Source organism: Anastrepha obliqua, chromosome 2, assembly GCF_027943255.1.
Source record: "Anastrepha obliqua isolate idAnaObli1 chromosome 2, idAnaObli1_1.0, whole genome shotgun sequence".
In the NCBI taxonomy this organism is placed as follows: Eukaryota; Metazoa; Arthropoda; class Insecta; order Diptera; family Tephritidae; genus Anastrepha; species Anastrepha obliqua.
Window position 1 is genome coordinate 133,824,336 of NC_072893.1, and position 26,459 is coordinate 133,850,794.

At 39.3% G+C, this 26,459-nt stretch overlaps 1 protein-coding gene across 5 annotated transcripts in view; it reads left to right on the top strand.

The window, feature by feature from the left end:
* LOC129238027 (mucin-2) overlaps positions 1-26,459 on the top strand; it is a 79,780-nt gene that overhangs the window by 46,523 nt on the left and 6,798 nt on the right. For 2 of the 5 annotated variants that reach the window (XM_054873060.1, XM_054873061.1), the window contains one exon: positions 21,190-21,282. The gene's annotated coding sequence lies outside the window, so the exon portion shown is untranslated. Of the gene's footprint in view, positions 1-18,111; positions 18,227-19,173; positions 19,348-21,189; positions 21,283-26,459 lie in introns of those variants that run through there. The other 3 variants (XM_054873062.1, XM_054873063.1, XM_054873059.1) reach the window with 3 other exon arrangements.

The window sequence follows — 26,459 nt, forward strand, 5'->3', positions numbered from 1 at the left end:
CACGCCGCTTATATCCTATTTAAGCGCCTGCGTGCTATTGTGTGTGCCTCCGTTTGACACGCCTGTGGTTGCTATCCCAAGCTTTCAATGCAAGCTCCAATTGCAGTTGTATTTACTGCTGCGGCGGCGCAGGCGCATTGTTTGCCACAACGTGACTAAGTGGCAGACAGCCTGCCTGCCAGCCGCATTGTGCTGACTGTCTCTTAATAATATTAAATGTGAGTGACAAATAGCGTGCCAAGCAATGCGACAACGAATGCGGGCTGTCGTCGTTCTTGGTGTTCACATTTTGTTGCTCTGGTTAATACCACTTATAATTATGTATGTATGTGCGTGCATATGTTTGTATGTCTAAATTGAAACACAAAGATATTGACAGCCATTGAAGAGCTGGAGCGGGTATTAGATAAATAAATTGATAAGAATACGTGGTATGGAAGACATCCAGATCGAATCACCGCAAAAAAGCTGAGCAAAAAAGCTCAGGCCGGGAACAGAACTGCCGCTTTCAATGAAAATTTGAACAAAAAAAAAAAGAGGTTGTCTGTAAAGTCGGTTTACTGACGATAGTTTAACGTGACAACGTCATAAGAAAATATTGATGGAATGGTTGCAATTTTCAAAACAAAATTCTAATTTTATTTGTTTGATAGATATTTTGTATGGATATCGAGGAGGTTAGGTTAGGTTAGGTTATGGTGGTTGCCCAGAGAGTAGGGCCCACTTGGACGAAATAGTTTTGTTCGTCCTTTGTGATACCATTTAAGGACAGAAAAGGGGGAGGAAGGGAAGGGATGGGGGAGTGGTGAGTGTTGGTGGACTACGAACGGTGACTAGTCCGCCGTTGTGTTAACCTCATTATGCTGCTGATGTAGTTCATCAGATTTTTGTTATTAACACCTGCTATATCAGCAGGAGCAGAAAAGAAGTGGGAACCAAGATACTTGAATCTTAGTCCCGCGATGGCTGGGCAGCTAAGGAGCAGGTGCTGAGATGATTCCATCTCATCCTTCATACAGCTGACGCAAAAAGGACTCGAAGTAATTCCGAGTCTCACGGCATGTGTACCTCGCGGACCTCTTTGTCGTTCGTTCCGCGCTCTCGCTTGCACTTCAAGCACATTAGCTTACATTTGCTTGCGTACGGAATAGATTCATATATTTGATATGTCCATATGATTTGTATGCATCTTTACATATAGATTTGTTCTTTTTGAAAATTGCGCGAAATTGTATATGTATATGCATGTTTATATACATATATTAGTATACAACATATCTTATAAGGTATGTGGTAAATATTACCATACATTTTTTCCTTCATATATAATAAAAAAAATTAATAATAATAACATTAAAACAACAGGTATTATTAACAAACTTGGTTTTATTTTAAATTCTTCAAGTAAATCAAATTAATAATAATCAATAAGAAGGCATATGCAAATACAAATACGTGAATTTATATATGTACATATGCGCATATACATTCATATATACGCTCACTTAAATAGGAGAGAGCAAGATGTCGAACGTTGCCGTTCGTTTGCTTTGTTCGTTCGGCGCTTTCGCTTACAGTTCATTCAAGGTAACGGCAATGAGCAAGGTAACTTTAATGAGCAAGGTAACACTATTGAGCAAGGTAACGACAAATGAGCAAGGTAACGACACATTTTTTCGTGCGTGCAGCCGGCTAAATCGAATTATAAGACGTTATCACGTCAAAAAAGAGGTTGTCTGTAAAGTCGGTTTACTGACGATAGTTTAACGTGACAACGTCATAAGAAAATACTGATGTAAGGGTTGCAATTTTCAAAACAAAATTTAAATTTTATTTGTTTGATAGATATTTTTTATGGATATACAGGAGGAGGTAAATGGAATTGCAATGGAATAGGTCAAGTTACATTTACACAAACGTGAAAAATGACGAAACATTTATCAAATTCATGAAAGATATGTTCAATTTCGATTGTGCATCGGACGTTAATAAGTCAACAACACTAAGAGGCAACATCATCGATTTGCCTTTTTCAAGACACTTTACACTCGAAACACTCCCTTTCATTTCCTACTTCTCCTATCATCGTCCTATTCTCAACACAGAAATAGTTCATTACCATGCACACAGGAAGAAGGTATATGCAAATACAAATATGTGAATTTATATGCACATGCGCATATACATACATATATACGCTCACTTAAACAGGAGAGAGCAAGATGTCGAACGTTGCCTTTCGTTTGCTTTGTTTGCTTTGTCGTTCGTTCCGCGCTTTCGCTTGCAGTTCATTCAAGGTAACGGCAATGAGTAAGGTAACGACAAATGAGCAAGGTAACGACAAATGAGCAAGGTAACGACACATTTTTTCGTGCATGCAGCCGGCTAAATCGAATTATAAGACGTTATCACGTCAAAAAAAAAGAAACTGCTGGAAAATCTTAAATGGGATTTCTTCAGCAAATCTTAATACTGCAGAGAATTTGTAAAGGAGCTAGTGATGATCAAATACAATAATTATACTTATATACATATATACCAAATGATGATACACAGTATTCGATCTTTCAAATCTTTTTGCACACCACCATTAATTTTACAAAACCCCTCATAAAAAATATCTGCCATTCGGGGTCGGCTTAAAACTGTAGAGGACGCACGCCACAAATAAAAGGAGGAGCTCGGCCAAACACCCAAAAAGGGTGTAAACGCCAATTATTTATTTTATTTTTTTAATTTTTTTCACGTAGGTATTGTATACTTGTATTGCCACGTAATGCAGATTAGCGCCAGTTTATACTAGATATACAGATATATGTACGCTATGACGAAAGAAATATTACACAAAAATGTGAACAAATTACAAAAAAGAAATATTAATTAATTGTTTCTTATTGCAAGTGGCGGAAAACGAGTAAAAACAAACATATTTACACATCTATCTATGTGACTCTGGTGGGCCAAAGCTGCTGGCAACTGAGCGCATTGCATAAGCATTCGCATCATGTGGGCCACAAGTGGCGCTAAATGCCACACAACACAAATCAAACAACAATCAAAATTTACGTGTAAGTAATATCTGCTGACCGCCTGCCTGTTGGTCTCTTGGTCCGTCTTTGTGCTTGTTCGACTGTCAATCCGCTCGCTCCCCACTTAACCGATTATGAACTCGTCGTAACGGTTTGTTCATGTGTCCAAGCTTACATATGTAAGTATCCATCATCGCAGCCGACCACCAGCCGGTCGTTTGGTTTGACTCCGCGACCATTGGCGAGTGCAAATACGCACACAAAGTAAACGAAATGCATGCACATACATATGCATTTGTGTACACTACGCCATCGATACGTACTTATGTAGATAGCTAAGTAATCTGGAATGTGGCTATCATCGAGTGCGCGCGAATAGTATCTCCAGTAGTACACTTTGTCCGTCCGGCAAAAAGCTCGCAATTTTTATTTATTTGCTGCACAGTTGTCTCGCTGGCTTTTTTCGCTTTCAGTTTTCTTCGTTACGTCTACTTTTTTATTATTGCCATTATGAAGGTATGTATGTATGTGCGAGCTCTGTGTTGTTTTCAATATTATTATTTTATTATATGTTAGCTTGATGAACCTTTTTATAGCCATGTCTCAGACGATTTGTTTGCTCATGGAATGCTTGTATGTGAATGCGTCTGCAATACGTACATTAAGGTGTCTTCTTCTCTCTTCTTAATTGGCGCGATAACCGCTTACGCGATTTTAGCCGAGTTTAACAAAGCGCGTCAGTCGTTTCTTTCTCGTGCTAACCGGCACCAATTGGACACACCAAGTGAAGGCAAGTCCTTCTCCACCTAATCTTTCCAACGCAGAGGAGGCCTTCCTCTTCCTCTACTACCACCAGCTGGTACCGCATCGAATACTTTCAAAGCCGGAGTGTTTGTATTCATTCGGACGATATGAGCTAGCCAACGTAGCCGCTGGATCTTTATTCGCTGCGCTATGTCTATGTCGTCGTAAAGCTCATACAGCTCATCGTTCCATCGTCTGCGATATTCGCCGTTGCCAACGTGCTAGGGTCCAAAATTCTTACGCAGAATCTTTCTCTCAAACACTCCAAGCGTCGCTTCATTGGATGTTGTCATCGTCCACGCTTCTGCGCCATACGTTAGGGCGGACATGATGAGAGTCTTGTAGAGTGTTAGTTTTGTTCGTCGAGAGAGGACTTTACTACTCAATTGCCTACTTCGTCCAAAATAGCACTTGTTGGCAAGAGAGATTCTACGTTGGATTTCAAGGCTGACATTGTTATCGGTGTTAATGCTGGTTCCTAAATAAACGAAGTCTTTTACAACCTTGAAATTATAACTGTCAACAGTGACGTGGGTGCCGATACGCGAGTGAGCCCACTGTTTGTTTGAAGACAGGAGGTACTTCGTTTTATCCTCGTTCACCACCAGACCAATTCGCTTTACCTCTTTATCCAGTTTGGAGAAGGCAGAACTAACAGCGCGGTTGTTAAGGCCGATGATGTCAATATCATCGGCATACGCCAGCAATTGTACGCTCTTATAAAAAATTGTGCCTGAGCGATTAAGTTCTGCGGCTCGTACGATGCTCTCCAACATCAGGTTAAAGAAGTCAGACGACAGCGAGTCACCTTGTCTGAAACCTCGTTTGGTATCAAACGGCTCGGAGAGGTCCTTCCTAATTCTGACGGCGCTGCTGGTGTTGAGCAATATCATCTTGCAAAGCCGTATTAGTTTTTTGAGGATACCAAATTCAGACATCGCGGCATACAGATAACTCCTCTTCGTACTGTCGAATGCAGCTTTGAAATCGACGAAAAGATGGTGTGTGTCGATTCTCCTTTCATGGGTCTTTTCCAAGATTTGCCGTATTGTAAATATTTGGTCGATGGTAGACTTTCCAGGTCTAAAGCCACACTGATAAGGTCCAAACGGTGGGCTTCAGCCTTTCACACAATACGCTCGCTAGAACCTTATAGGCGATATTTAGAAGACTTATCCCGCGGTAATTGGCACAGATTGCAGGATCCCCCTTCTTATGGATTGGGCAGAGCAGACTTAAATTCCAATCGGCAGGCATGCTTTCATCCGACCATATTTTGCATAAGAGCTGATGCATGCACTTACCAGCTTATCGCCGCCATATTTGAATAGCTCAGCCGGCAGTCCGTCAGCGCCTGCGGCTTTGTTGTTCTTTAGCCGCGTTATCGCTATTCTCACCTCGTCATGGTCGGGTAGCGGAACGTCAATTCCGTCGTCGTCGATTGGGGTATCGGGATCTTCACATTCTCTGTGACATGCGCAGCTGTCACTATTTAGTAGGTTCGAAAAGTGTTCCCTCCATAATTTAAGATTGCTCTGGATGTCAGTCAGCAGTTCGCCGTCTTTGTTCTTACAGGAAAACGCCCCGGTCTTAAAACCTTCTGTAAGCCGCCGAACTTTCTGATAGAATTTTCGGGCGTTTTTCCTGTTGTCCAGCATCTCAAGCTCCTCGCACTCACATATTTCGGCCTCTCGTTTCTTCTGTCGGATAATACGTCTCTCTTCCTTTTTCAGCTCCCTGTAGCGATCCCACATGGCTCGCGTTGCGCCCGATTGCAGTGTAGCTCTATAGGCGGCATCCTTTCTTTCTGCGGCAGCATGACATTCCTCGTCGTACCAATTGTTTTTTCGGGCTCGCCGGAATCCGATTTCTTCTTCGGCGGCGGTACGTAGGGAACGAGAAATGTTGCTCCATTGCTCGTGCATGCTGGTTTGTTGGGCAGTGCTCTCTGAGAGCAGGAGTGAGAGTCGAGTGGCGAATCTTCTGGCTGTCTGTTGTGATTGCAGCTTTTCGATGTCGAACATTCTTTGCGTAGGTAGATGTACGTTTTTTGCTGCACAGAGGCATGTGCGCAGTTTGGCTGCAACAAGGTAATGATCCGAGTCAATGTTGGGTCCTCGGATCGTATGTACATCTAATACACTAGAAGCGTGTCTTCATCTATCACAACATTATCGCTCTGGTTTTGTGTTTTTCGATAAGGGGACAGCCAGGTAGCTTGGTGGATTTTTTATGCTGGAATCTGGTGCTGCAGACTACCATGTTTCGGGCCCCGGCGAAGTCGATCAGCCTCTGTCCGTTACGGGATGTTTCGCTGTGCAGGCTGAATTTTCCGACTGTGGGACCAAAAATTCCTTCCTTGCCCACCCTGGCGTTGAAGTCGCCAAGCACGACTCTTCCGTCGGGGGCGTGGGCGCAAATTAGCGATATGTTAAAAAAACGGGCTTTGATGCGGATTATGGCGAGACGCTCGTCCACCGGAGTGAACGACAGTACTTGGCGACGAAGTCTCTCTCCCACAACAAATCCGACACCGAATTTGCGCTCCTTTACATGGCAGCTGTAGTAGATGTCGCAAGGTCCTATGGTTTTCTTGCCTTGCCCCGTCCATCGCATCTCTTGGATGGCAGTGATGTCAGCCTTTACTCTCACGAGGACATCAACCAGCCGGGCAGAGGCACCTGCCCCATTAAGAGGTCAGTTGGAGAAGGACTTGGCTTCACTTGGTGTGTCCAATTGACGCCGGTTAGTACGAGAAAGAAACGACTGGCGCGCTTTGTTAATCTCGGCCAAAATCGCGTAAGCGGTTATCGCGCCACTTAAGAAGAAGAAGAAGATGTAAACTTTTCTTTAAATTACTCCAAACTCTCAATATTTGTTTATAGATTTTGACATTGGAGGGACCAAAAACAAAACAAAAAAATACATTTTCTTGTTGGTTTTGGTTTACTTCTACTACCAGTTCAATAAGCCTTGGTAGAAGTCATAGAATGTAAAAAAAATTATAATTTAGTTGAGGCAACTTTGTTTTTGGCGGAGCACCTTAATCTGCATACATGTATGTGTATATGTGTGAGACTGAATGTGAGTTGGTGATCATGTTTACAAAACAAACGTGTTTCTTGTGCCTTTTAAGTGTTGCATGTGGCACGTACCGCGCAAGCAAACATGATAAATACTGATAGCGAAATTTAAGCAATTATGTAAATATATATAAATATACAATTCATATTAAGCAGGTATACAAATTTTTATGTATTTATATGATGGTATGTTCATGCAACACCCTGCCTTAATTGCCAGGTATTTAGCGAAGAGTTGGCAATGGTTCCACAAAGGAAAGTCAGGAAGTTGCAAAATTTAGTAGCTGTGAGTAGGCGAATGGCGGAAATACATACATATGTATGTGCATGCGTATATGTGTGCGCTTTATTCAAAATGGTTCCCATCAGGAGCCGAATAAGCGCAAACTAGTCTTTGCGAAATTTCACAATGCCGCGTTGCTGAAGTAAAGGTAAAATAAGAATCCAGCCAATTGACGCGTACACCCGTTTTGGGTGTTTGGCCGAGCTCCTCCCCCTATTTGTGGCGTGCCTCTTGCTGTTACAGTTTCAAACCGACTCAGAGCGGATATTTTTATGAGGAACTTTTTCATGGCAGAAATGCACTCGGAGGTTTGCTATCGCCTGCCGAGGGCGCGACCGCTATTAGAAAAATCTTTTTCTTAATTTTGGTGTTTCACCGATATACGAACCTACGTTCTCTCTGTGAATTCCCAATGGTAGTCACGCACCAACCCATTCGGCTACGGCGGCCGCCATAACCACGAAAAAAAGAAGCATTCAATTGTGTATATAAAGTGCAAAGGTGTTCGATTCGGTTTCGGTCATTAAAAATCAATATTGCAAGATTAATTTCATAGTGGCGGGCAACCTTAGATATGCAATAAGAAGTTTTTCAGCCAATTTCTGCCATACAAATTTGTCATAAAAAATGTCGCCATATAAGGCAATGTCGAAATGATTTGTTTCATATTTTTACGATACGCATAATTCCGATCGCTTCTGATCGCTCAATTAAATTGTGCTAATAGTAATGAAAATTTAAAAAAATATCCAAGGATGCTCTAAACCCCTTTTATATTATATTAGAAGCAAAAAATTTTTGAGGACAGAAGAATTTTTTGCAAGTATTCGAAAAATATTGGCTTGGTGCCACATCTAGAATATGATATACAGCGTATGATAGAATTTCGCATTCAAACTTTCAGAGCTTCTAGCTTGTCTTTAAAGATATGTTCGGCCTGTTGGTGACTAGATTGTACACAACACCTTTCCTATTCGCATGCCTCATCTTCGACGACCATATTACCAGAACAAAACAAGTGAAGCCACCGCTTTGATATTGCAATCATAACTGTATTGACCTCGTAAAGCATATACTTTTGGCTACCTTGGTCGTCAAGGTGCAAAATAATATATCGAATTTTCTAATTTTTGTTATCTACATATTGGATCGACATACGACATAAATCGCTTCACCAAACACAAAACTGTCAAAGAGCTTTTTTTAATCGTATTACCAACTTTAAGTTGCCATGTAAAATGACCCGAAAAAATGGGTATAGGTACATCGTGAAATATAGCTCACTAAATATAGATAGTGATAAATGCTCAGAACTGTCTACTTCCACCAAACTGCGCCCAATGGCTCAATGCCCCTTACTTTCCCTCAAGCATGCATACATACAAATACATTTGTACTCTCTCTATTCCCTATTAACATTTATTTAAAGGAACATATGCAAAGAATTGCGAGTGGAAGTTCACTTGTGGAGATGTAGCCAATTAAAGAACCACGCACATATACAAGCAACAACAACATCAACAGAAACAAGAAACAACCAGCCCACATCCAGCAAAAACTCAACAATCAAGAGTTTGTACTGTGCATCAGTAGCAGCGCATGTGAATAATAGTGGGGTGTGAAAAGGGTCAGATGCATGTTCAGCGAGTAACCAACAAGGCACCTAAAAACAGTTATATTCAAATACTTGTGCAGGTCAAGGATTCCACCCCATAAACATTTTCGATTTGCCACACTGCCACTTCTATGCGGAAAACAAAATGAAGCAAAACAGAGTTGAAAATTCGCGCCAACCAAAGTGCACGGGTCACTAAGCGAAGTTGGGAAATACTTGCATGTGTGTGTGAATCTAGGTATGTTTGCCTGCTTGAGTCATCATTGGTATACAGATAGCATAAACAGTATTTGTAATAAAGCGTTAAAGGTACCTACTGTATTACTTAATGAGAAAAATTATTAGCACAAGTTTCAGCTTGCAAATCACTTGCCTAACCAGATTTCGTTTTAGTTATGTTTTGTTACAAACAAATCAGATGGCACAATTTGAAAGCTGCAGTTTTCAAAAAGGCATTTATTATGACATTTTGTGCCATATTTACTGCTTTTCATTTTTTTCCATTTAATATTGAAATTATGGCGGCCGCCGTAGCCGAATGGGTTGGTGCGCGACTACCATTCGGAATTCACAGAGAGAACGTCGGTTCGAATCTCGGTGAAAACACCAAAATCAAGAAAAACATTTTTCTAATAGCGGTCACCCCTCGGTAGGCAATGGCAAACCTCCGAGTGTATTTCTGCCATGAAAAAGCTCCTCATAAAAATATCTACCGTTCGGAGTCGTCTTGAAACTGTAGGTCCCTCCATTTGTGGAACAATATCAAGGCGCACACCACAAATAGGAGGAGGAGGAGCTCGGCCAAACACCCAAAAAGGGTGTACGCGCCAATTATATATATATATATATTGAAATTAAACAAGTTTAGACATTACACAGCAAAAATAATGAAACTAAATATGGCATGAAAATAAATTAAAATTACTTAGCCGCACAGAGTACAGCAGATAAGTACATAAAATGCGCAGTAAAAGTAAAAGAAAATTGAAAGTGAAAAAAACTGGAAATAATGGCAACCTGTAACATCTATTCTCACTTACAATACTTCAGTGCTAAAGTACTTTCCAAGTTTTTATGTATTACAAAAACAAATACAAAACTTCTAAAATACATTCATGTTTGCCCATTTAATGGGCAGATACGCACGCGTGTTATAATTAAAAAAATCCTGCTTTGTACCACAGAACCCCAGCAGATTTTTTTGTTTAATTAGCGCCTGGCTCCCAAATCAAGTAGAAAATGTTCCAGTATTGCTTGGGCTTTCAAATTTTTCTGCCTTTACATATTTTCGACTTCAGCTTACAGCAACAAAAGGTCTATGACCCCTCTCCAATAGTTATTCATTAAACTAAATACTTTTGTGAACTTCTTCTGGAAGCTCACACATAGAGAGCTTATGAGTATATGGTATATATGCCTACATACATATATACAATACATTAAGCTACCACTAAACCACAATAAGAAATTTACAGAACGAACTATTCAACGCGCACGCAATTAACGAACTCCATATACACACATACGCAGATATTTACTCAGAAGATTAACATTCGCTTAATGCTTAAATAAAAAGTTAAAGAATACGATACTGGGATGATTAATTTTTAAAGATATGCACGCGCGGTTACAACAAAAAAAATATTTTGGAAGGTAAATATACAAATATAAGGTTGGCCAAAAAGTCTTGCGGTATTTCCGCAAGCTTGTCTTTGCAAGCGCGTAGTTCTAGTTGTATTCGTCGCATCGGTTCACGCTAGAGCTTAGGAAAGCTCTTTTCACGTGCTAACACGTGTTTGATTAATTGTTGTTTGCTTTTAGCCGTTCGTGAGTTATAGCGTCGCTAACATGGAGCAAAATAAAGAGAAAATACGGCATATTTTACAGTACTACTACGACAAAGGCAAAAATGCATCTCATGCTGCCAATAAAATTTGTGCAGTTTATGGACCCGATACAGTTTCCATTTCCACCGCACAACGATGGTTTCAACGTTTTCGTTCTGGTGCAGAGGTGATCGAAGATGCGCCACGGTCCGGAAGGCCTGTCGTCAAAAATTGCGATAAAATCGCTGAATTGATCGAAAGAGACCGGCATAGTAGCAGCCGTAGCATCGGCCAAGAGCTGGGCATGAGTCATCAAACCGTTATAAACCATTTGAAGAAGCTTGGATTCAAAAAGAAGCTCGATGTATGGGTGCCACACGATTTGACGCAAAAAAACATTTTTGCCCGTATGGATGCATGCGAATCGCTTCTGAATCGCAACAAAATCGACCCGTTTTTGAAGCGGATGGTGACTGGCGATGAAAAGTGGGTCACTTACGACAACGTGAAGCGCAAATGGTCGTGGTCGAAAAGCGGTGAAGCTGCCCAGACGGTGGCCAAGCCTGGATTGACGGCCAGGAAGGTTCTTCTGTGTGTTTGGTGGGATTGGCAGGGAATCATCCACTATGAGCTGCTCCCCTATAGCCAAACGCCCAATTCGGACCTGTACTGCCAACAACTGGACCGCTTGAATGCAGCACTCATGCAGAAGAGGCCCTCTTTGATCAACAGAGGCCGAACTGTCTTCCATCAGGACAACGCCAGGCCACACACATCTTTGGTGACGCCAGAAGATCCGGGAGCTCGGATGGGAGGTTCTTTTGCATCCACCGTATAGTCCGGATCTCGCACCAAGTGATTACCACCTATTTCTGTCCATGGCGAACGAGCTTGGTAGTCGGAAGTTGTCCACAAGAGAGTCCTGTGAAAATTGGCTGTCCAAGTTTTTTGACAATAGGGAAGCGAGCTTCTATAAGAGGGACATTATGAAGTTGGCATCTCGTTGGGAACTCGTCATCGAACAAAACGGCGCATATTTGACTTAAATCGCATTATTATAACCAATTTTATGAACAATTGAAAATTCAATAAAAATACCGCAAGACTTTTTTGACAACCTTATATATACAATTTGTACAACCATCAAAGGTGCACTTTCATCAACATGTATGTATATAATATATATAATAAATGATAAGTTAAATAACACTTAGTGCTAAATAAATTTACTCGCGATCAAGTTTTTCTGTTCTTAGTCACTCACGCTGATGTCAATTGAAGCCCAGAAGCGTTTGTCAAGCTGGACCAATAGGTCAATCGACAGAGAAACTTTCAGCAGCTGAATCCCAAGTTTAAATTTGTTATCAAACTGGAGCGATGTTTCACTCTGATGTTGAAATCTTCTTTTCTCTACATGAATCAAGCAGCCAGGCGAGAAAGTAATATATTTACTTTTATAAATTTGATAATACCTACTTTCATTGATACACCAATAACGCTGAACATCAGCAAAGTAAATATCAGCTGTTTTCTACTTTATGTATCTGGTACACTTGACTTAATTTTCTTTTTAGTCCCCTCATTCATACTGAATCAATGGGGCCACAATATCGTCTTAAGTCCCCATTCTTTCAGGGCTACTATCTAACCTGAAGAAAAACACCTGCCTTGAGAGACAACAAACAAATACTCCTCGTAAAACAACAACGTGAGGCGTCAAATTGATCTGGCTTTATTTTCCCATTATGCATGGAATATTACGGAATATGCGGCCGCCATAGCCGAATGGGTTGATGCATGACTACCATTCGGGAGTGCATAGGTTCGAATCTCCGTGCATGAACATCAAATAATAGAATTAGTTGTTTCTATAGTGGTCGCCCCTCGGCAGGCAATAGCAAGCCTCCGAGTGTATTTCTGCCTCTTCATAAAAAACCATTTCCCGTTCGGAGTTGGCTAAAAACTGTAGATCCTTCCAATTGTGGAGTAACATCAAGATGCACATCACAAATTGGAGGAGGGGCTCGACCAAACTCCTAACGGAAATGGTAGAATAGCACTCCAGTCAAATGGCTATCTTGGCTTTGCAGGCAGTGTTTCAAACGGTCGGTGCAATTTTTGTTGACTTCGTCCAAAATGTGCGGCGTTACTCCAGCAATAGTGTCTTGAATATTGGCCTCATATCCTCTTCCTCATTTCGACAGAGGTAAGGTCTGATGATGCCGCCTTGCAATAAATTACACCAAACAGTCAATATTTGTGGATGCATTGATGTTTGGTGCAATACTTGTGGATTATCTTCACTCCAATAACGTCATTCTTGTAGACATCAAGCCAAAAAAACCTCGCCCGCAAAGATGATTGTTTGGCCGAAATCAGAATCTCCGATTTACAACTGAGTCGGAATTTCAATAATATTTTTGAAAAATTTCACCACTCTCAGCAAGCATGCAACCATGCATGACGATATCCTACGAAACCTTTACTGCATATTTTCACAATTGAATGTAATTCATAACTTTGACAGCACTGAAATGTAAGAATTGTCATTGCTATCCGGTCACCCTTTAATAAGTTTCATGTAAGTATTGCAATCTTTTTAGGCAGGTTTAAGTATGCCCTTATATACAAATATATGTATGTGTGCGTATATCTGTTTGAACGGTGACTACAACTCCTTGCAGCTATGAGTAGTAACAATTGTAAGTAATTGATTATTCGCGCACTCAATGAGTTCAAGTAGTTGTTAGACTTATTACGGCCACACATCCGTATGCATGTGCACATAGTGCAAGTGAAAAATGGACAAGCAGCAGATGGCAGACAAAGGCCAAACGAAAGCTGACAACTCCTGCCTATTATATAGGGTGATCAATCATGAGGTGCTTTTTTCAATAGTTAAAAAAAAACAAAAATGTAACTTATGTTCAAAACCTTTATTTATCATTTGAAAGGACATTCTTTGACATTTACTTTTTGAATATGACTTCATTCAAATGTTGGCCGCAACTACGCTTAAGGTGGTCCATTCTGAAGGTCCAATTTTCAATCACTCGTTCGAGCATTTCGACTGGTATGTCGTGAATAACACGCGTAATGTTGGCTTCCAGAGCTTCAATCGTAGCTGGTTTATCAGCATAGACCTTGGACTTCACGAATCCCCAAAGAAAAAAGTCCAAAGGTGTGATATCACAAGATCTTGGTGGCCAACTCACAGGTCCTAAACGTGAAATCAGCTGCTCTCCGAAATGACTTCTCAATAAAGTCATTGTTTCACGAGCTGTATGGCACAGAACGCTGATTTTCATAATACAGTTGAACAATTTGTAGACGTTGTTGCGGTGTGAGTCTTTCCATGATGAAATGCCAAACGCTGTTCAACAAATCCACGATGACAGTTTGCCACAACTCGCGCGCGATCTGTAAAAAAAACGCAAATGAAAAAAACTCCTCTTAATTGATCACCCTATACAAATGACTGTCAATTTAGTGGGTTGTCCGTCTGCCAGCCTACTACTTGTCTTTTTTTTAAATCGAGTATACATTTTTCTGGCTCGTTGTGGGAGTGAGTGTTTTTTTTGTTTATTTTGTTTTATTTGCGCAACTGCCCCACTTTATGCGATTTTGCACATACTGCTGTACGTCTTACTAAATTTATATTTATTTATACATTAAGTGGCTGCAAAAATATGTTATTTACTGCGCTGCCTGCATGAGATTTTTTATTACTTCGCTTAAACTTTTTTTTATTTTTATGAAATTTTCGTTGTATTTTGGCATTCCATTAACACTTGAAAGTGTGTCGAAGCGATGCATACATATATACCTACATACATATGTTTATGAATTTACTCATACGCAAGCGCATATTTATTGTACTTACACATTTGTGAGGCGCCAAGATCGCTATCAGTCGTGAATCATCGCGGCAAGCTTATTTAATGAGATGCTTAATGTGCCACAACAACAATCACAATGGCTACATTGGCAAGTGTTGGAAAGTTGACAATTCTTCGCAATTACTTTTTACCGTCTCAGTGGCAAAATTACGATACCTGCATTTTTTGTTGGAATCCCTTTCTTTGCTGCATTTTGTCTTTGCTTGCCCTTAATCACCGACCTGATTGGTTGGTAATGTAAATTGGAAAGGAAAGTGGAACTAATGAACACTCCAGCAGCTATCAGCGTGTGCAACAGAAAGCAACATCACCTGAATGCAACATATTAAAATTGGGGCAAACAGTTTATATTTGTAGAGACAGGAAGGCTGCAATTCTCAAGTAACGGAAATGCTTACAAAAATTTCACCGCTTCTAGTAATCGGCCCTTAGCTATAAATAGTTTCAGTTTTACTTCTTGTCAATATATTTTGTTTTATGCTGTCTTGAAACGTTGAAAGTTGTTTTCTTTTTATCTTTGAAAGAAAAACTGCTTTGTATATGAAAATATTTCGAAAACTTCATCCGCGGCGTCTGTATAGTTCAATTTGCCATTATTCCAAATTTGCAATCTGTTTGTATGTGGTTTGCAATGTTTACGTTTTATTGAATTTTGTACTTATACATTCCCCTGCTTATTTTTAGTAAGCATTCCACATTTCTTTTGAATGCATTTCACAAGATCGCCAATCTGTGAGACTTCGGCACGATTTCGGGCTACTTTTCCTCAATATTCACATTTTTCTTTATGTAGTCGTTTATCAGTTTCTGTATATGTATGTTCGTCATTCGAACAATATTTGCTGCAGCAAATCCAGGCCATCGAATGCCAGAGCGCCAAAGCGTGGAAAGCATCATCACTGCAAAGCACAGCTTAGCATCTGAGTGATGGCATACACTGATGGCATTAGCGTATCTCGGGGGCAGTAGAGTATGATTTTTTGCCACTGACTAGTCCCGCTTTAATTTCGCTGCTGCGTCAACTTGTAGGTATACTGTCTACTTTTCAGTCTCACTGCATTGAATTTCTTTGCGGTTTTATACTTCATCGCTTCTTTGTTACGCATTTCACTTTTCTTTAAATTTCTTAGCGCGGTTTTCAGATTTTCACATTTTACGCATCTATGCGGTGTGAGAATCAGTGCATCATAGCAAAGACAAAGCAAAGTCAATTTCTAATTCTGCAAACAAACAAACGCTGCACGACGCTACATGCCTTACTTGGCTATTGGCCCACAAAAGAATCTCAGGCGCATTGCCAAAGTTAAGGTTGCGGCTGCCGTTGCTGGGACGCACCCAAAAAACGGAGCTAGACAGTCAATACGCGACTCAGGCACGAACTCGAAAAGCGGCCAAAAACCACAAAAAAGACTTAAAACAACAAAAGCTGTTTACATTCAGGAAACTCAAGCAACAAACCAAACGATTGTGGCAATAACAACAAAAAAGAAAACCGTACAAGAACTGCTGTGTAGAAACAAAGCGCAGAAAATGAAATTAAAAAAACGGAAAATTGTTTCGATTGCTTTGACTTGATAAGAAAATGTAGTGGCATTTATTTTCTAACTATCTTACTAGCATCACAAAACCAACAACAGCTAAACAACCACTTCACTATACGTGTGGCGATAAAAAGCCACAAATACTAATTGATTAGCCAACACTAAATTTGGCCATAGGTACCAGCGCCCTTCAGCCCTCTAGTCCACCAATGCAAAAGCGATTTAGTCAACTTTTGAGTGATAAACTGAATTGCCCAGGAATGGATGATGGGGATGAATCACTGTTGTGGTATTCAACGGCGTCCGCTGCCACCGTAGCAGCACCCCGAAAATGACGAATTGATGAACTGCTACAACAACAACAGGAACGAAACACTTGGCAGGTATTCCCGCCAAAAATGTTATGAACTTAATTCACAGATTATGTGCCCGCATTAGTCTGCAGTTGCTGGACTTCACATGTTCATGTCAGCACAGGCTTACGTTCACTGTCAATGGAAAACCCACAACAACAAAAAGCATTACTAACTACGAAGACATTTTTGAATGAAATGTTTACGTGCGGGAATAATGAAATCACACAAATCAAATTTAAATAAAATTTACGTTCAATACGCGCGTGTGTGAGTTGATATAAAAATAGCAAATTAGTCAAAATCTCTTGGAAATGATTAGCAATGAAGATCTACCATCTTCCACCCCTTACCCAAACGCATACAGCAAAACACTGAGTTGCCTCAGTAGTGCGCGAACGCAAGCAGTGGAAGCTCCAATGCAGACATTTCAGCAATAAACCCTTCCACACGCTCTTTCCTTGTGTGTCCTTCCCCTCAACAATTGATTTCCTTAGTATTCAAGTCGTTTAGGTCTTCCGAATGGCAAATGGTTTTGGGGGTTGGGTTTTCACGGCGAGAAGGCGGGAGGCTCATGAGAATAAACCTTTACAGGGATACTAAAGACTTTGTTTCATTTGATGTTGTGTATTCACTGTGCGCATCGAGCCCAGACCAACTGAGTGGTATTCTCACACAAGTCCACATTACAACATCACCCTCGGGTGATTTCATCTGCGGGTTGTGTACGATTGCTTAATGGCAATAACTGTTAATTACCCAATTGTCACTTTAGGCCGCAGTTGCAGTTTCGTAACCGTGTAAAATGGCTAACAAACAAACAAAGTGTAAAAGCACGCGTCAAGCGCAATCGCTCAGCACAGCAGCTTGCGAGCTGCCCCCCAGTTTCTGAACAAAGACAAGCGTTTTGACATACTTTGTATGCGCATTAAATTGTCAATTATAAAACGCAAAACCGCCATACCAACGACCAGCAGAAACAGAAGGCCGCAGTTAAGCGAAATTTTCACGCTGTGTGTTGCGTACGTGCAACAGAAGCTTAATCGTTTGCTGCCATTAACTGCTGTTAGTGGTAATAAATAAACACGCATGAGGACAACAAAAGTGCAGTGAGTAACAAATGGCTGAAGTAAGACACCCAAACAAAGCAACCACGCGATAAGCTAGGCGTGGCGTGGCATTTTTGTGTCAAAAGCCACTACATTGTCTCATTGATGAGCTCATCGGCGCCCCCATCCTCTGATTGATGGCTGACAGGTGCGCGACCGCTTCTTCTGATTGCCAAGCAAAGCAACTCACAAACAAGGGTAGAGCTTCCTTAGATAAAAGCTTCTAGTATTTATTTACACGTGTATGCCCAATAAAAGCACCATTGCCTAACCAGTAAAGAATTTCTTAAACCACGGCGCGTAATACTTGCCAAAAATGGTAGCACACCGCTCCTTTTCCGTCTGCGGTAATGAATTAAGTGAGCATTACAACCTACTTGAAGATATTTGTTCGTCAATTTTCAAATCACTCACACACACGCATTGCTTGCATATTTTGGTGAAGTAAATATGTCATTAGGAATGGCTGCGCCGATATTTCTGGGCGAGCGCCACCCAAATGCATTTAAGTTTAGTTCTGTTAAAGTTTTTCTCAAACAGCAAAAAGAATGCAGTTTTGTTTTAGACCTCGTTTGGATCGGTTGTGAAATTCTATTCGATTTACATACTGCATACATATATAAGTATTTACATATAAACTGCTCACGAAGTGGTAGATTTTGTAAAGCAGCAGACAAAACACGAGTGAGTATTTTTTTATTTGCATAATAAAACATTTTGCCAACCTAGTAAAACTATATTTTCCAAGAACATTTTATCCTCCTAGCTCTCTGTTCACATTTCTATGTTGAGCAGGTTAGGGCGGTCTGAAGGCCGTTTACAGTGCACCCTTACTGTACCGAGCACATCCTCTAGTTCCCCACTCCGATCAAATGATTCGCAAAGCTCAACAGATGCCAACAGCATTAACAAAATGGTTACCATATAAACATGCGCGGTCTGCTGTAATTTTTGCTTGCAATGAGCTGGCGTGACACGTTCATGGCCTCTAAGCAAACCAATCGAAAAAAGAGTACTGAGTACTGAGGGGTAAAGCGATCTTGCTCGCATATCGCTGCTGTGTCATTTGATAAGATAAGTTTGGCGCGTATCGAAGCACAAGAACAGCTTCACTGATAAACCAGTTAGGCATCAACAAGCATACAAAAACAAATACACGGCATACGTGAACATACGTGAGCAGCGATAAAAACAAGTAGCTTGTATAGGAGGAAGAGGAATAGAATACCTAGATTTCTTAAAAAATAGAGTTTGTATGCAGAACTCAGATCATATCAGACAAATGGAAAGCACACTTTTGAGCACCCGAAAATGGAAGTAGTGGAGTAGTTCGCGACTGTCGCGGCCGCGGTGGAGCTCTAGCGTATGCACGAGAACGGTACTATATTGTGAGGTTCTGTGACGCTTACGCCGCAGTCGAGTAAGAATATTATGTTATCAGGCATTGCTACGCCTTCGCTGCTCCCACGCACCAACCGCCTTTCCTGCACGTTGGTACATTCAAGTGTTGGTAAGCAGGTGCTTTTGTACACCTGTGCTCAAATTAGAGAGCGACTGTTATCGTACAGCAGACGATGGCGTTAAAGTCGGCGCTATACCTTGAGGCTGAAGTCAGCGGCAAATGTTAGTCAAGGTATTATCGCTTAGTCAGTCGTTTACGGAATTTTCAACCGAACTCAACGACGTTTTTCGTCGCTGCTTTTAAAGCTACTCACTTTAAGAAAACCATCGCACAGAGACTTCCAATAACAAACAAGCAGGAAATAGTGGATGTCAGTGCAAAACGCGGAAATTAAGCTGCCATTGTTAGTATATTACAATAAATTGCAATTCTTATGGGAGAATAAAAAATATAAAAAAAACAGAAAAATTTGTGAATATTTGTCACATAAAGAATTAGTGAAGACATAAGTCACCGAGGAAAGCAAAAATAAAAATACAGTTAGTGGAAGAGGAAGTTGTTGCTAGTCAAGAGACCAATAAAGTCAGGAAAAAAAGGCAAACAGACTTGTTTGAATTTAACACATGGGCTGAGTGTGGGAAAACTACGCATTTGCAAATGAGACTAAAATTATTGCACTAAACTACTTAACTAAACTTCTATGAATGTCGTAATATGAAACACCAATAACAAAGCAAGCTTTTGAATGCGTTTCATCAAAAATATTATATTTGTAACTTTGGTTTTTCTGCATAACTCCCTGCAAGTATTCTAAATAAAAATAATAATATTTATATGTGTATGTGTGCGTGTATGTAAGTACATATGCGCGTGAAACGTAGATTTTATTTTATATGTAAACATCTGAAAATAAAATTCTGATTGAAATACCAACACTTACAGTCTTGAGTCCACGTAATTTGGCTATGCGGTGATATATGTATGTATACGTGAAGTGTGAATAATAGTGTTTTTCTTTTTGGTTGCCTTTCGCAATTAAAGTCCAATTATGGGCGTCCGACTGTTAAAATTTGCCATTAATTGCTACAACAAAGGGCGGAAGATAACGGTAGATTTCCGCTCATTTTTGGCACAGTCTTTTGGAAAATACAACTCTGCAACCGTTGTGCACTTCTACGTGATTCCATACCCATCCCATACGCCTAACAAAGATAATAGCCGAGCGCTTATGGTCTTGACAGATTTAAATTCTGCTTTTTACTCAAAAAAAAAAAATGGAAAAACAAATATGTATCGACTTTATTTTTTAACAGCCGCTGAGTATCAGCCGCATCTTGAAAAAAATTAGAAGTACTTCTTCTTCGTCGACTATTGTGGGCGGTTGTGAACCATATTCTCAAATATTTGCTTTAAACTTTTATCAACGCCCTGGTAGACAATAGTTAACCTCGTTCATAGCGTTTTTTATTTATTCATTTATTTCCAGAAGTTGAGAATAGTTATAAATAGAGCGACAACCATATTAGCTTCCACGGGTGTATTTAATCGCTGGCAGCTTCTCACTTCCTCACCTCCATCTATTGTTATTTGTATCTATTTAGCGTGCGCTTCGTCTCCTCAAGTGCTTGTCGATTTTAGCAATGTACGCAATCGCTTTGCAAATAAATGCCTAAATTTCCACACTCGAATATCACTTCAAAAACGTGTTAATTTATTTTTATTGGATCGAATACTTATGGGAACACCCAAATAGAGGCTCGCATTGCTCTGTCGCGTTTTTATCACGAACACGTCTTTAACTTTCTGTTGTCTTCTCTAGTAATGTGTTCTCTGCTTGTTTTTCGTTATCGTCGCGCCAGCGGACTGCTCGGCATTTCAATTGAAGGTCCGCTTTTTACAATGTAGATTCTGAGCTTACAAATATTTATTCTTTTCAACTCTTATTTTTCATACAATGTCCCATATCTAGAAGTCATTTTACTGTGACTATTGTAAAACAAGTATCAATTGCGCTTGATTAGATTTTGAGCCCACTTTAGAGATATCGAGGGCACATATAATAAATACCCACACATACAAAAAGGTAAAAACTGGCACATGACTGAAACACTCAGGAATTTTATATAATCAAAACTATACAATAGAAAAAACGTACGTTTTACGAGTAGTTTCCTTCCAGAGAACAGAAAAAAGCATATCATAATTACTCGAGTAATTATTTTATTGCAATTTCTTTTACTTGCAGGCAATCCACTGAATGAAGAAATAAGAAGAAATTGTCGGGAAACCACGAAATAAGGCGCCATAAATTCCAACTGAACAGAAAAAGCAATTAAAGGTATGCTAGGAAATTGAATATTTAATTTAAATACTAAAAATTATATAGCAGCAATTTCGAAGAAATAGAAATTGGTGCTTAAGCTCGCGCGTGTGTGTGTGATAAAAATAGTGTGTACCATAATTATAATGATTAACACAAATATTCGCTGCCTTCAATGGCACAAAAAAGTAACGCAACCAAAGGTGGTCAGAGTTGAACGACTTGCCGGCGTGCATATCATTCCGCAAGCACTCAACCGACTGCTATCATCAACATGGTCCGCCAGCTTCTCTCACAGCCATCCAGCAGCAGCAAGTCATTGCCGGCGCAGTGCGGCACGACGAGGCTTCACAAATAAGCCGTGTTCACGTTCGCACATTCATACGAATAATCCACAACAATAAGAACGCACGCAAACAACAATACAAATTATAAATGGAAAGAAGACACATATTTCTGGGTTCAATGCGGCCAAAATCCTTATATGAGCCACCTTAATTATGCGTGCCACTTTGCCACCATTGTAGTACGAGTTTACAACTTTTATTATTGTGATTATTATAATAATTTTTGCTGTTGACCGAGCTGCTGTTTGTATTTGTTTACTATGGCTGACTAAGTACATTGTTATTATTGTGGCATGTCCATAATAATGTAAAAGTTGTTTATGGTTACCAAGTGTCGTTCATTTGTAGAATCTGAAGTTTGGAGTATTTGGCGATGTACGCTTAACATTTCTTTCGATTAATACGGAGTCTATAGTGAAAGAGCAACAACTCACTGACGGAGACTTATATACAATAGAGGCGTGTCGTTCCCTTTTGCGTTTTATTCGAAGTAAACTTATTTATTCATAAATATATTATAAATATAATATAGAAGCCCGCAGTATAGAGTACAAATAAATATTTGTTTGATATTATCGGCATTAAAAAGAGAGTCACATCAAAATTTACTTTACTTATTCTACTTTATTTACCGCGCGCTATTGGCGGATTAATTTGCGTTCTTATGATTTATGGCGTGGCACATTTTCTTGGCCAACAAATTTAGAGTTGTGTCGGCTTATCCAAACGAGATTTTCAATTTATTTTTTACTTTTTTCTAAACAACTGGAGTTGCATGTTCACCAGTTTTGTGAACATTTTTCACATTAACCATTATGGCTTATCATTTCTAAGGGACATTACTATGGATGTTTGAAAGTTTGTAAAATACAGTAATACGAATTTTAAAATTGAAATATTTTTTTCATATTTAAAAATAGCAAAATAAAATTTGATGCATTCATTTAATTTATGGACAAAATAATTGCAAAAAGCAAATGGGTTTTCGCTTACATACATATTTCTCTACAATGTGAACAACTTTGCGTAGGTAGTAGAATGTAAATTCATCGGACCAGTTAGGAGAGAGCGTTTAATACAGCCATCGAAGCATGGAAAGATTTTGTCTCTGAAATACCAACGTTCGGAAAGGTGTGCGCAAGATAAAAAGAAACATCCTGAGAAACCATGTACATATGTGTATATTTTTGAATATACATTATAAATATAAATTTGTTTTTTTTTTATATATAAATACTACATACATCCTCTGCTAGGTATTTTGTTAAGATTCATTTGCGTAGTTTTCTATTGCCAACCAAAAGGTCATTGCTATTAAAAACGAAATGTGTCTATGACTTACCATACATCGAACTCGGGACTAAGCGAATGGTAATCATCAATGCCCTCGCTCAGATAGAGCGGCTGTGAACTATATAAATACTAGCTTTAACCCGCGGCCCCGCTCGCGTAGGAGTAGTTTTGAGGGATTTAGGATATGTATATAAAAGAATTACAAACAATAATTTCATAGAAATTATTTTTTTATTATATTAATAACCATAATATTGCAATATCCGGCATCAGTTGCTATGCCTCGTTGAATAAAATCAAAACAACCAATCAGAAAAATATCAATATCAATATTATTTTTATTAATTTTCTATCTCAAACCGTTTTTGAACTTTGCATTTGGGTCATAGTTGAACAGCATTATTTATTATAAGTGTAAACAAGTGTACTTTTTTACAAACTAAAATTTGCCAGCTGGAGCATTACTTAGCCACAAACCTGTATTCTATTTAAATACCCAAAATTGAATATGAAAAATATTTGCGAAATTCAGCTGGTTCATGTGACGGCTTAAAGAAAGTAAGCCGCTAATAATAAATCGACAGTGACTTCTAACGAATCGCCAGCCTTGGTTTTATATGCTAGGTTATATTTTATATAGTATATATACATACGTACGTACATAACACACGAAAGCTTTAAAAGTGCTTGCGTAAAAACAAAACAAAAAAATACAAGTGAAATTCAAAGTCGAATTTGGAATAACTTTTGGCTTTAAATAAGTTTAGTGCTCGCGAATATATGTATATATGTATGCATGTTGTTTACTATTTTTATTCGAAATTGTTCCATTGATAGTGTGTAAAATTGGTAAGAACAAACACGAAGTAGTATCTACGTTTTCTCATAAAAACAAACGGTTGGCAATACAGCGACTCCTAACCGCCTTTAGTGAGGATGAGGTGTGAGTGTGTTTCAAAGACTAATTATAGTGCAGCGCGTGCTATGTGTAAGCACTTTTTTATTGCTGTCTGCTGTTATTTTTCATTGTTACTGCCTTATTTCGTATTTTTCGCTTAATTAAGCTTGAAAATAGTATGCAATAGGCTACACGCCTAGTATTCATATGAGTGCAACTTTGTATGCATGGTGACTGGTGCCAAACGAAGACAGCTTTCAAGAACGTTTTGTATTTGTATACGAAATTCCAAAGGCATTGGAAACACCGATTTCGTGGTAAAATATTTTGCTAAGTTTCATTATATATTTAATTTAAAATCTCCGAGTCATAGCTTCATAGTATTTTTATGATTTGAAATTAATCAGCTAATTATAGCGAATTTCATCCAACCGCGCAACCGCCGAGCAAAATATACTCGCGGTATTCGCTCACTAACAAAATTTCCCATCCGTGCGATCATTCATGACATTCACACACATACGACTCAAAACTCAGCTCAATCAAATGAATCTACTAATTTCTTCCAAACTCTCTGTAAATATAAGTAGTTGCGAAAAATTTACGACGCAAAGGTAAGCAAAATACTGCGACATAACGAATGAGTAATCATGGTCGAGTTTTGAAGAAGGGTTTTTCGTGTTTATTTTTAAAAATGTGCTTAGCTTGGAGTATACAACGACGAAAGTTGTTCACATATTTTTAAACGTACAAAAAAAAGCTGTCAAGCGCCCATGAAACTTTAATTATATCGCACCATCACACTTACATACACTTAGTACATGCAAGTAGAATGAAACGAATTTTTTAGAGCTCACTATTTTTGGCTCAAAGGAGTTCATTAAAATTAAAGAAAAAATCATATTTTAAGTTGTATTAATTCCGTTGCTACGTGCTCATAGCTGCTGGCGACGCGTTCATGAACTCTACGTTCGCAATAGGCAGACATGTGTAGTTGCACATAATACCAACATGCACGTCCATTTTTTTACTATAAGCACATTTTTTGTTTCCACACAATCACGCACTGAATGTCAATTCTCTTGATTTTCTCGCCCTCCTTCCCCCCCCCCCATTTGTAGTATTGCATTTTCACGCAAAAACGCTGGCCAGAGGCAGCAACAATAACAATTGTAAAGCGCCAAGTGCGAAGTGCCAAGTGCCAAAAGCAGTGACTCCAATACATCGTAGTGCATAATAATGCAGTCGTGTCACGCTTCAAGCCGGATTGTATCATCTTCTAAGTTTAATAGCGAGACACAAGCATTTTATTCAGCACCCAGTCATTAAGCGCATATAATTTCATGCTTGACGCGCCTAGAGCTTTTGCTACTTGATTGCTTTCGAGCGCTGGTATTTTTGCTTATACTCAAGTGTGTTTCGATTTGTGAGGTTGAGTTAAATGTACTCATACACAACAAAAACAATTAGTCGTACTTGAATGTGATTTTCACTGCCAATCCGCTGCATTTTTTGTTTGTTTTGGCTAGCAGCGACTAGCCGACAAGTGTAGAAAATTATTTTACGTTCAGAAGCTTGTTTGTATGTTTGAACGTGGTTTTACTTAATTTATTTCAATGTACTTATATGTACATATGTATTTACGTTTAATATCGATGAAAATAAAATTCAACTCTGTTTACTAGAAATCCTCACAAGAGTGGCCTAAAATATTGGCAAATTCGCAATTCACAACTAATTCCATAAGCTGCATATTTTCCCAGCTGTGAATTAATCATAAAATATCTTTAAGCGTTTTGTACAGGAGCAATTTTTTTAAAACTAATCCGCCGTAGCAAAATGCGTTGGTGCGTGGCTACCATTCGGAATTCACATAGAGAACGTAGGTTCGAATCTCGGTGAAACACCAAAATTAAGAAAAAGATTTTTCTAATAGCGGTCGCCCCTTGGCAGGCAATGGCAAGCCTCTGAATGTATTTCTGCCGAAAATACTTGCTGTTCGGAGTCGGCTTGAAAGTGTAGGTCCCTGCATTTGTGGAACAACATCAAGACGCACGCCACAAATAGGAGGAGGAGCTTGGACACATACCCAAAAACGGTGCACGCGCCAATTAAAAAAATAATTATATTCACTGTGTGGAATAAGGTTTCATGAAAATAAAATAATGTATCTAACAGCCCTCATCATATGTATATGTGTTAGACGGCCTAGCCATTTCCAGCTAACCCCTTTGGATACCTACTTCGTTAAAATCTAACATTAAATTTTATTTGATGTAAGTTTACCGCCTTCTTCTTACAGCACCTCCTAGAGGCGCCAATCTATCAGCGAGACAACATGTGTCCGATCGCGTCTTCATCAAATAACAATATTTTGAAACTAGAAAACAATTATTCGCGTAAGCAATTTTATATTCGTTGTGATTAATACATTCAAGCACAAATCCATCTGACCGCTCTGCTGTTACTCCCGGCGCATCCCAAACGCTCTATCCTTGGGTGTGGGCAGTCGTGCGCAAATGCCATTCAATACGGCTGGGGCGATCACTTACATATGTATCTGCGACTCAAGTGTTCATTTGTATGCAAACAATTAATAATACAAACACAACAAAACACCGCATACAAAGCAGATAAATAATAAGCAGCAACTTTTC